The 12,642-nt window shown below is 38.1% G+C and overlaps 1 protein-coding gene across 2 annotated transcripts in view; it reads left to right on the forward strand.

Moving 5' to 3' along the window:
• The window catches only part of CHST8 (carbohydrate sulfotransferase 8), a 145,426-nt gene that overhangs the window by 19,616 nt on the left and 113,168 nt on the right, over positions 1-12,642 (forward strand). The window contains exon 1 of one of the 2 annotated variants that reach the window (XM_059876500.1): positions 1,876-7,477. The exons of the other annotated variant lie outside the window; for it this stretch is intronic. The gene's annotated coding sequence lies outside the window, so the exon portion shown is untranslated. Of the gene's footprint in view, positions 1-1,875; positions 7,478-12,642 lie in introns of those variants that run through there. 2 annotated transcript variants of the gene reach the window in all.

Here is a 12,642-nt window from a genome sequence, read left to right on the forward strand (position 1 = left end):
AAGATGAGGACCAAGGGTTGACCAGTGGATCCACTATGTGCCTTGGCAAGAGTGGCTTCAATGAAGTGGGGGAAACAATGTTCTGATTTAAGTGGGTCTATGAGACAATGGCAAGAGATGAGATTGTGAACATGGCACTCAGGTTTTGCTGTGAAAGAGAGCAAAGACATGGAAAGGGGAAAGAGGAGAGGTTTTTTGTTGTTGTTTGGTATTTCATTGGGAGAAATAACAGGATATTATATCAATGGGAATGATCCAATGAGATGCAGGTGGGAGAGGGGAGAGCTGCTGGTTTGAAGTTCCAGAGAACGTAAGAGAGCATTGAAGTTGGTAAAAGTGAGGGCATTGATCCTCGGAGCACAGACACTTAACCTCTGGCAAAGTGCAGAGAAAGCTGAGAAGACAGACTAGCGGGTCCCAATACGGTGATTGAAATCTGGAGGTTCTCCGTCTCCTTCCCTGTCTCGCTCTCTCTCCACCCCCCACACACAACTTTATTGAGACATAATTACATACCATACTATTCACCCATTTAAAGTGTACAGTTTAATAGTTTACAGGATGTCCACATCGATGTACAACCATCAGTAACATTTTCATCACCCCAAAAGAAGCTCTGTACTTATGAGCAGTCACTCCTTAGTTATACCTCCCCAGTCCTATGTAGTCACTAACCTACTTTCTGTCTGTATAAGTTTGCCTATTCTGGACTTATACATTGAGTCGTATAATATGTGGTCTGTTTCTTTCTTTCCTTTTTTTTACTTAACATAATGACTTCAAGGTTCATTCATATTGTGGCACTTCATTCTTTTTATGGCTGAATAATATTCCATTGTGAGGTATGTGCTGCATATACTATTTTATCCTTTTATTAGTTGATGGAATTGGGTTGTTTCTACCTTTTGGCTATGATTAATGAAGTTGGTGTGTACACATTATTGGGCAAATTTCTTTGTGTATGTGTGTATGTGTGTGTGTGTGTGATTGTGTGTGTTTTCATCTCTTTGGGGCATATACAGAGGAGTGGAAATTCTGGGTCCTTAGGTAACTGTATGCTTAACCTTGTGAGAAACTGCCAGGCTGCTTTCCAAAAAGGCTGTACCATTTCATGTTCCCACCAGCTGTGTATGGGTATTCTCATTTTTCCACTTTCTTGCCAATTTGTTTTTGTCTGTCCTTTAGATTTTAGTCATCCTAGTGAGTGTGAAGTAGTATTTGATTTGCGTTTAGTATTTGATTTCATTGTAGCTTTTATTTGCATTTCTCTAATGATTAACGATTTGAGCATCTTTTTACCTGATGTTTGGTCATTTGTACATCCTTGGAAAATGTCTGCACTTCCCAGGTGGTGCTAGTAATAAAGAACTGCCTGCCAGTGCAGGTAGACATAAGAGACACAGTTTCGATCCCTGGGTCCAGAAGATCCCCTGGAGGAGGGCATGGCAACCCACTCCAGTATTCTTGCCTGGAGAGTCCCATGGACAGAGGAGCCCGGCAGGCTGCACTCCATAAGGTCACACAGAGTCACACAGGGTTGGACTGAAGCAACTCAGCATGTGCTCAGAAAATGTCTATTTAGATCCTTTGTCTATAAATTAATTTTGTTAACTATCAAATTGTAAGATTTCTTTGTGTTAATATATTCTGGATACAAGTTCCTTATCACATATATAATTTGCAAATATTTTATCCCATTCTGTTGGGTTATCTTATTAGTTTCTTGATAGTGTCATTTTTAGCACAAAAGTTTTTAACTTTTATGAAGTCCAGTTTTTAAAATTTTTTTCTTTTGTTGCTGTGCTTTGGTATTGTATTTAAAAATGCCTTGCCTAACTCAAGGTCATGAAGATTTACTCTTTTTTTATTTGTATATATTTTTAATTTAATTTTCCTTTCTAATTAAATTGGCAAGTCTTCTCAGGACAATATTAAATAATAGCTGGATTCCCTGGTTCTATTCCTGACTTTAATGTTTCATTATTAATCATGATGCTGTCTATGGGATAAGAATTTCATAACTTAGAAAAACAAAGTATTCTATCTTTCTAGTGTTTATCTGTGACTCAACGGACATGAGTTTGAACAAACTCTCGGAGATAGTGAAGGACAGGGGAGCCTGGCACACTGCAGCCCATGGGGTCACAGGGAGTCAGACACAACTTAGTGACTGAAAACAACAACATATGTAATCTTTTTCCTCCTCCCCTGCAGATGTATTTAATTTATGTAGATAAACATGATTTTTATCCTTTGACCTAGTGATGCAATCAATTATATTAATAGATATTCTAATATTGAGCCACTCTATAATGCATTTCTGGATTAATCTTAATTTATTGGGGTACATAATTATTATATTATACTGCTTGTTCAGTAGCCAGAAGTTTTATAATTTCCTTTGTGTTTCTTTGACTCATGAATTATTTAGACTCTTAAGCATTTCAAGAGCGCGTATTTTTCTTTCCTGCTTTCCAATTTTGCTGCATTATAGCCAGAGATAGTGGTTTGCATGTTATTAATTCTTTAATTTTAGTTGAGAATTGCTTTGTTTCTTAGTATATGGTCATTTCTTGTTCTATTATGTTTGAAATAATATATACCCTCTGTTAGGTGCAGAATTCCTTTATCTACCTATATCTATATCTATCTCTCTCTCTATATATATATACACATTCTTTAGCTCAGTTTTGTTAATTGTATTGTTTGTATCTCCTGTATCTTTAAGTGTTTGGTTGCTGAATTTATCAATTTCAGGATGAGATGTGTTAAAATCTCCTATTATGGTTATCAATATGTTGATTTTTCTTTGTAATCTTATCAATTTTTACTCTATATTTTAAAAAACTATATTAATTTTATTAGGTGCATACGGGTTCAAGGTTGTCATATCTTCCTAGTGAGTTATTCCTTTTTTCTCTAAGAACTTTTTAAAACCCCACTGAAGCTTTTTTGCCTTAGATTTTATTTTACCTTATATTAATATTGTTAACAACAATTTTTGTTATCTTTTAGATGCTGTAGCTCTGTAATTTCTCTTTATTTTTAACATTTCTAAATCATGTTTTGGAAGAGTTTCTCATAGCAAAATTAATCTGTCTCTGTGTGTGTGTGATTACTGGTGTATTTGCATTCTTTTTTCTGTTTTATTTTGTGTTTTCTACATTCCTTGCTTTTTCATTGTTTCTTTTTTAAAAATCTTCTCTCTTTTCTAAAAGATGAATCATATATTCTTTTTTGCTTCATTTAGTGATTTGAACATTATATATTCTATTTTTTATTCTTTCAATGATGACCTTCAATTTTTAAGTATGAATACTTGGCTTAATAGAATATGAATTAAATAAAAATTTCTACTTTCTTCCAAAGCAGCACAATGATTGTAGAACACATTAATTTTGATTATTTCCTCATCCCATACCTTTTGTCTAGTTAGCACTATATTGTTAATAAACTCCCCAATTTTTAAATCATTGCTACTGTTGTTATTATTTACAATTAGTGATTATCTGAATTTACAAATGTTTACCAACTTTTTGCTCACCTTTGCTTATCGCATCTTCTTCCTTCTCTCTGGGTCCATTTCTCTCTCTCTGTCTCTTTTTTTTAAAAGATTTTTTTGATGTGGACCATTTTTAAAGTCTTAATTGAATTTGTTACAATACTGCTTCTGGTCTATGTTTTTGTGATTTTCTTGGCCATGCAGCATGTGAATCTTAGTTCCCTGACCAGGGATCAAAATGCATTGGAAGGCAAAGTTTTAACCACTGGACAGTAGGAAAGTCCCAACTTCCATTTCTAACCTTATAACTCTTTAGTAGTCCTTTCAGAAAAGACCTGTGTGGAAGACCAAAGACTCTCTGGGACTTTGTTCATTTAAATATGATTTTGCCCTTAAGGGTTAATCAAGGTATAAAACTCTGGAATGATAGTTCTATTCCTTTGGCTCTTTGAAGACTTTCAGTTCAGTTTAGTTCAGTCACTCAGTCGTGTCCGACTCTTTGTGACCCCATGGACTACAGCACGCCAGGCCTTCTTGTCCATCACCAACTCCCAGAGTTTACCCAAACTCATGTCCATTGAGTCGGTGATGCCATCCAACCATCTCATCCTCTGTCGTCCCCTTCTCCTCCTGCCTTCAATCTTTCCCAGCATCAGGGTCTTTTCAAATGAGTCAGTTCTTCACATCAGGTGGCCAAAGTATTGGAGTTTCAGCTTCAACATCAGTCCTTCCAATGAACACTCAGGACTGATGTCCTTTAGGATGGACTGGTTGGATCTCCGTGCAGTCCAAGGGACTCCCAAGAGTCTTCTCCAACACCACAGTTCAGAAGCATCAATTCTTCGGTGCTCAGCTTTCTTCACAGTCCAACTCTCACATCCATACATGACTACTGGAAAAAACACAGCCTTGACTAGACAGACCTTTGTTGGCCAAGTAATGTCTCTGCTTTTTAATACGTCTAGGATGGTCATAACTTTTCTTCCAGGGAGTAAGCATCTTTTTATTTCATGGCTGCAGTCACCATTTGCAGTGATTTTGGAGCCCCTAAAAATAAAGTCTGCCACTGTTTCCCCATCTATTTGCCATGAAGTGATGGGACTGGATGCCATGATCTTAGTTTTCTGAATGTTGAGCTTTAAGCCAACTTTTTCACTCTCCTCTTTCACTTTCATTAAGAGGCTCTTTAATTATTCTTCACTTTCTGTCATAAGGGTGGTGTCATATATGAGATTATTGATATTTCTCCCAGCAGTCTTGATTCCAGCTTGTGTTTCTTCCAGTCCAGCGTTTCTCATGATGTACTCCGCATGTAAGTTAAATAAGCAGGGTAACAATATATAGCCTTGATGTACTCCTTTTCCTATTTGGAACCAGTCTGTTGTTCCATGTCCAGTGCTAACTGTTTCTTCCTGACTTGCATACAGATTTCTCAAGAGGCAGGTCAGGTGGTCTGGTATTCCCATCTCTTTCAGAATTTTCCACAGTTTGTTGTGATGCATATAGTCAAAGGCTTTGGCATAGTCAATAAAGCAGAAATAGATGTTTTTCTGGAACTCTCTTGCTTTTTTGATGATCCAACACATGTTGGTAATTTGATCTCTGGTTCCTCTGCCTTTTCTAAAACCAGCTTGAACATGTCGAAGTTCACGGTTCACATACTGTTGAAGCCTGACTTGGAGAATTTTGAGCATTACTTTGCTAGCGTGTGAGATGAGTACAATTGTGCAGTAGTTTGAACTTTCTTTGGCATTGTCTTTCTTTGGGATTGGAATGAAAACTGACCTTTTCCAGTCCTGTAGCCCCACTGCTGAGTTTTCCAAATTTGCTGGCATATGGAGTGCAGCACTTTCACAGCATCATCTTTTAGGATTTGAAATAGCCCAGCTGGAATTCCATCACCTCCACTAGCTTTGTTCGTAGTGATGCTTCCTAAGGTCCACTTGCTTCACATTCCAGAATGGCTGGCTCTAGGTGAGTGATCACACCATCGTAATTATCTGGGTTGTGAAGATCTTTGAAGACTTAGTCCGCTGCCTTTTGGTCTCCACTATTCCTCAGAGAAGCTAGGAGTTTTTCTGTCAGTCCTTTGTGGGTAATGTCTTTATCTCTAGTTGTTTTTGTGATTTTTCTCTTTGTTTTGATTTTCCTCAGCTTCATTCAGATATATCTAGGTATATAATTTCATTTCTCCTGCTGGGAAGTTGAAACATTTATTCAATCTGATGACTTTCTTAAGTTCTGAAACATTTTCAGACATCATCTCTTCCAATAGTTCTTTTCCTTTATTTTTGATGTCAGCCTCTGAAATGCCAGCCTCATATATAGGAATGGTATAGCATGTTGGTTATGAACATGAACTCTGCAGATAGCTACATGGATCTGACTCTACTTCAGGGCATAATAGTGGAGGAGAATTACATAAACTCTTTATCGGTTTTCTCGCTGCCAAACTCTTAGGTTGTTGTGATAATAAATGAGTTTTTATATGTAAAGTACTTAAAACAGCTCCTGGAGCATGGTCATTTCTATGTAAGTCTTAGTTATTTGAGTTCCCTGGAATGCTTCACAGACTCTATACTGACACTAATACTTGTCTCAAGATCATTATTGTAAGTTTTCTAGAAGGATCTGACTTTGTTTTAGTCCCTGGGGATGCGTTTTTGCCAGCGTCTCCATGATTGTTAGTATTATCTGGGACTGTCTCATCTGTTCACTTGCTTGTTACCTCAGTCTTGTCCTTTCTATGTATGCATTTTGGGTGATAATGTGAGATTTATATCCTGGGCCGCTACATCTTCTGTTATTAAACTCTGTACTGTATTTTTAACTTCAATCGTTTTTTTTTATTTCTAGAAATTCTCTGGAGACCTTTTAAGTCTGCATGCTTGTTTTTGTAGTTTTTGTTCTTTCATTATTTTTAATCTTTCTTTCACTCACTTAATAATTTAAAACATATTATCTTTTTGGGTTTCTCCTTATTGTATTCATGGAGCGCTCATCCTTCTGTTTGTTTATCTGCTGATTTTCCCTCATGGTGAATCATTTCCTTGAGCAGATTATAATTTCTGTATGATATTCTAGGGAAGCAAAAAATTACACAAGCTAATTTAAGATGGGTGATTTCTTTTTTTTGCTTTTTGATGGTAGCTTTGTGGCTCCTGGGTTGTAAAAGCATTGCTTCAGAACATTTCAAAAATTGTTTCTGCTGAGAGTTCCATGAATGCGTCAGCTGGGACTCGTTTTCCCCATTACGTCTGCATGCTGGAACTCCAGCACCACACATATGGTGTAAATTTGGATTTCATGGCCATAGTACAGGGTTGGGATTGCCTTTCTTTCTGGAAACTGCTTCTCTCTAAGATCTTTTGTATTTCCCCAGACAGAGGTTGAATGTTCCAGCCCCCATTTCACTGAGGTGAGATCCCCTGTAGTGTAGGAGCTCAGTTGCAGCTCCTCTTATTGAGAGAGGAGAGCCAGGCTGGATCTCGTGCCCCTTGTGGACAGTAACACTGTAGCTCTGGCCTCTGGGGTCTGCCATCTGCCGTTCTGGGCCTCTGGGCACCAGCTGACAGCTTATTGCTCCGGTTTTCACATCTCTTCATTTTTTGCCTCCAAAGATTTCCCTTTTTTCCTTTAAGCCTGATTAAGTATTTAATTATTTGATATTATATTTTATCCAGCACTTCCATGCATTTGGATCTGGGGGTGGGGATGGTGGGGCCGTGTGTCTGCCATGATCTTTTATTTAGGATTTTTACATCTAGAGTGACAAGCAAGATTAGTCTACGATTTTATTTTTGTTTCATTTTTGGCAGGTTTTGGTGCCAGGGTTATGTGTTATTCATAAAATTAATTAGGAAGTTTCTCTCCTTTCTTTATCCTCCGGAACATTTTAAATAGCATAGAAAATTTCTGTTCCTTGAAGGTTTGAAATTTTCCAGTGAAATCCGTCTGAAGACAACGCCTCTGGGGGTGGGAATGATTGTTTTCAACACTTATTTTCTATTCAGCTTTTCTACTTCTTAAATCAGAGTGTGTAGCTTCTGCTTCCCTAGACTATCATACATTTAATCAAGATTTTAAAATTTATTAGCATGGAATTCCACTTGGTATTCTTATATTTTAATAGGCTTTTTTTTGCATGTCTGGTTATAACTCTTTCTCATTAATGTTTTTCTCTCTTTCTTTTTTGATTAGACTTACCAGAGATTTATATATTTTATTGATCTTTTCTAAGAAACAATTATTGAATTTTTTCATCCTGCTATTGAACTCTGAAAGATCTGTAGTTTCTTCTTTCATCTTTAATCCTTTTTTAAGGTTTATTATCTTGTTCATTTTCTAATTTTAAGTTGAATGTCCAGTTCACTTGTTACCTTTTTTCTTTAAGAATAAAACATTTAAAGTGATAAAAAATTTCCTCTGAGTATAGTTCTGACTACATTCCATAAGTTTTGATGTGCATAAATTGTCATTATCATAATTTTTCATAGTCTGAAGTTGTTATTTTTATTTTCTCTTTGATATAAAAGAGGTATTCAGGAGAATATTTTAAAACTCTTTATTTTTTGTTATTAATTTCTAGTTAGATAATACTCTATCTCATACATTTTAAAAACCTACTGTGTTTATGTGAAATTTAAATTGATGCTGACTGTAATGTACACCATCATTTTATATGAGAATAAGAAAGAAAAAAAATCACTGCTATTTAAATTCTAACATCCCCTCTATAGTCAGATGTATCATGGTTTCAGAGATGATATGAAAATGTAAATCTTAGAATGCATGAAGTATGTAGTTTACCATTCATTAAGTACAGGGACTTCCCTGGTGGTCCAGTGGTTAAGAATTCGCCTCCCAACGCAGGGGACACAGGTTCGATCCGTGATCGGGGAAGATCCCACGTGCCGTAGAGCAACTAAGCCCGTGCACCACCACTACTGAGCCAGTGCTCTAGAGCCCGTGAGTCACAACTACTGAACCCACACTTGCAACGAGAAGCCACCACAATGAGAAGCACTCACCACAATGGAGAGTAGCCCCCACTCGCTACAACTAGAGAAAGCCCACATGTAGTAACAAAGACCCAGCTCAGCCAAAAATAAATAAATTAATAAAATGTTTAATTATTAAAAAATAAATATAAGTACATTGTGGTCAGAGAATGTGATCTGTAGTATATTAGTTCCTCAAAATACATTGTAATCTGGTATTCAGTATGTGGTCAGTTTTTATAAATGTTTACATGTTCTTGAACATAATGTATCTTCTCTATTTTCTGGCTATAAGAATACACACATATATTTATATTTGCATATTTCATATATGCACATATACACATGCATATATAAAGTTAATTTTGCAACTGTGCTTTTGAAATTTTCTATACACTTGCTAATTTTTTCTGTTGGTTTGATCTTCCGATTTCTGAGTGAGACCGGTTAAAATCTCCTACTCTGATGATGCATTTGTTAGTTTTTCTTGTGATTGCCACTTTGGGCTTTATGTATTTTGAGGTTCTGTTGTTAGATGCCTGCAAGTTCCTAATTGTTATACCTTCTTTTTCAGATTGTTCTTTTTCTTCTTGTGTTGTGCCTCTCTTTACCCCTTTAATTCTTTTTTTGCTTTGAACTCACTTTTATTTGATAATAATATCATGTCATCTTTCCTTTGGTTAGTACTTCCTGGCATTCCCCTTTCCAGCTACTTCCTTCCAGCCTTTCTGTGTTGCTTTTAAAAGGATTTTACCATCAAAATTAATGGTTTTCATTGGCTGACAGCAGGCTCTGTGTGTATATAAGCACTGATTCTGAAGGCAGAGAGTATGACGGAGTGTATGGGTTGGGGATTCTGCATGTGCCAGTCAGTCTGTATCCTGGCTCCGCTCTCTATTGGCAGCGGGCACTTGTACACATTCTTTAACCTCTTGGGGCTTCAGTTACCCCATCTATAAAATGTAATTATAATGTCCCTAGCTCATGTGCTTGTTTGCAGGATTAAATAAGCCAATATATGTAAAATGCTTATACCGCAGTTTGGCATATAGTGAGCACGCCAAACATTAGAGGGGCTTAATCTCTTAAGCGGAGAAGGCAATGGCACCCCACTCCAGTGCTTTTGCCTAGAAAATCCTATGGACAGAGGAGCCTGGTAGGCTGAAGTCCGTGGGGTCACTAAGAGTCGGACACGACTGAGTGACTTCACTTTCACTTTTCACTTTCATGCATTGGAGAAGGAAATGGCAACCCACTCCAGTGTTCTTGCCTGGAGAATCCCAGGGACGGGGAAGCCTGGTGGGCTGCCATCTATGGGGTTGCACAGAGTCGGACACGACTGAAGCGACTTAGCAGCAGCAGCAGCAGCAGCAATCTCTGAAGGGCTTTCCAGGTGGCACTGGTGACAAAGAATCTGCCTGCCAGTGCAGGAGAAGCAAGAGACATGGTTCAATCCCTGGTTCAGGAAGATCCCCTGGAGTAGAAAATGGCAAAACCTGCTCCAGTATTCTTGCCTGAAAAATTCCATGAACAGAGAGGAGCCTGGTGGGTTACAGTAGTCCATGGGGCCGCAAAGACTTGGACATGACAGAACAAATTAACACACAATCTTAATATTTATTGTTATCACTAATATTTTGGATTTATTTATATCATCTTTTTTGTGGCTTCTGTTTATGTTCCTTTCTTACTTCTTGTCCAGTCAATGCAATTTTCCTTTTCCTTTCTTTTTTTCCTTATTGATTTGAAAACTATAGATTTTTTTTAATCATTTGAGTACCCTCAAAATGTTAACATACACATTTAACTATAAATTTTTTAGCAAGTCTAAAGTTATTATCTCTGTTGTCCTCCAAAACAATCAAGCATCTTTGCACATGGGGACTGCATACTAAACACTTTCTCCTTCCATCTTCCTTGTTGTTGAGAACTTTTTGCTACCTTAATGCAAAAATAGTATTTTTAATACGTAGAGTTGATAGTTAAATTTGCTAACATATTTTACCATGTTCCTGTTTTTTTTAATACCATTCATTCTGAGTTCATTTTTCTTAAAGAAATATATCCTTTAAGGATTCTTTTATTTTAGCTGGCACACCTGCAGCTTTGGGTGTCTGGAAATGTCTTTATTTTGCCCTCATTCTTGAATAATTGAATAGAATAACCTTTATTTTCCTATAACACCTACAAAAAATTATATTCCTCTACTGTCTTCTAAGCATCTCTTGATGCTAAGATGCCTGTGCTAAGTCACTTCAGTGGTGTTCAACTCTTTGTGGCCCTATGGGCCATAGCCCATCAGGTTCCTGTGTCCATACGATTTTCCAGGCAAGAATACTAGAGTGGGGTGCCATGCCCTCCTCCAGGGGATCTTCCCAACCCGGGGATCGAACCTTCATCTCTTATGTCTCCTGCATCAGCAGGTTCTTTATCACTAGCACCACTGGGAAGCCCCTAACGTGTCTACTGTGGTCTAAATGCTGGCAGATGATCTGTCTTTTCTTTCTGGTAAAGTTTAAGATTTTCCTTTCTTGTTTTCTAGAGCTTTACCAAGATGGGTGAATTTTTAAATTTTTTACCCAGATTTTAGCATTGCATGTACATTTTCAGGACAAAAAGCAATCACATTTCTTCTGATCTGAAACATTCTCAGTCATATTCCCTCAATTTATTACTTTTTCTACTAGCACCCCATTCTCTTCTTCTGGAGCTCTATTAGATGAATCAGGTGATTCTTTTCAGCAGTTGCATAGGATTCCAGAGTTTGGATGGACCAAAATTTAATTAAACATTTTTCTACTAGTGGAAATTTATATTTTTTGAACTTTTTTCTATTAAAAGCAATGCTGTAGCCAACATTTTTTCCTCTCTCTTGTTTGTTAGATTCTATTTTTATTGCATCATGATAAAATAATGACTTCTATTGAGATTTTTTTCTGTAGTCTAATATAAGCCCATATTTCTAAATATTCTGAGAGTGATTGAGAAAATTGTATTCTGTTCGCTGAGCACAAAGGTGTGAGAGGGAGTGCCAGATTTTATTAGTCAAGCCTTTAATATTCTCACTTAATTTTGTTTGCATAATTTATCATTTAAAAAGCCTTAAAAAGCTTTACGACTGGGGAAATGTCAAGTCTCCTTTTCCCCAATCATTTGCTTTATAGACCCTGAAGCTACGTTGTGAGATGTATTAGTACCCACCTGTGGAGGTCACTCCAGGGGGCTGACCCTTGGCGTCCTCCTGAAGCTTTCCTGGACCTCCTTTGTGGTCCTTGGACTCTTCCAGGCACCCTGACCTCCCAGAGGCTGCCCTGTCACCCTTCCTGTGCCCACTGCACTGGGCTGGCTGGAATTCCTGTTTGTGTGTTTTCCTGCCCTGTGCCCTGACCAAATTTCCTCCATGGACACAGGCTCAAACTCCCAGCTTTCCCGTTTCTAAATTTATTTGATCCTTTCAATGGAAGTTTGGAAGGAAAAGAAGTTAGACAAATGGTGTTTGTTGTCATCCTTAACACAGAAGTCCCTTTCCTTCCAACAACTGCTTTTCCAGGCATGAATGTTCTTTCCTTACTCAGCTTGATCTCCTTCCTTAGCCCCAGACTCCCCAGGTGTCCAGGTGAATGACGTCCATCTATACATGCTTTCGTGGCAGGAAATTTTCTAGCACGAGAGGGCACAGAAGCTGTGTGGAGCTGGCAGACGGGTCTTGATTCCAATCAATGAACGAAGAGGGACCCAACCCGAGGTTGAGCCCCAAGTGTGTCCATGGCTGGACCATCATGGCTGGACCTTCAGGAGAGAGGCAGTGCCCACCTCCCAGCCATGCTCTTCTCTGCAGTCTGTACAGCCCCTGCCCAGTGTGTGTGGGTCCCCTGTGCCTATGGCCAGTGTTTACCCGGCACCACTCATGCTTCCCCTGGATAGCTAGAGCAGATGAGCGGAGCAGCTCCCTCCCACAGATCTGTTCACCGTCAGCAGGAGTGGATCTCTTTTTAATATTTATTTACTTATTTGGCCATGCTGGGTCTTAGTTGTGGCATGTGGGATCTAGTTCCCTGACCAGGGATTGAACCCAGGCCCCCTGCATGTAGTCCTAGCCATTGAACCACCAGGGAAGTCTCCAGAGTGGGTCTTTTTCAA

This window comes from Bos taurus, chromosome 18, assembly GCF_002263795.3.
Source record: "Bos taurus isolate L1 Dominette 01449 registration number 42190680 breed Hereford chromosome 18, ARS-UCD2.0, whole genome shotgun sequence".
NCBI classification, from domain to species: domain Eukaryota; kingdom Metazoa; phylum Chordata; class Mammalia; order Artiodactyla; family Bovidae; genus Bos; species Bos taurus.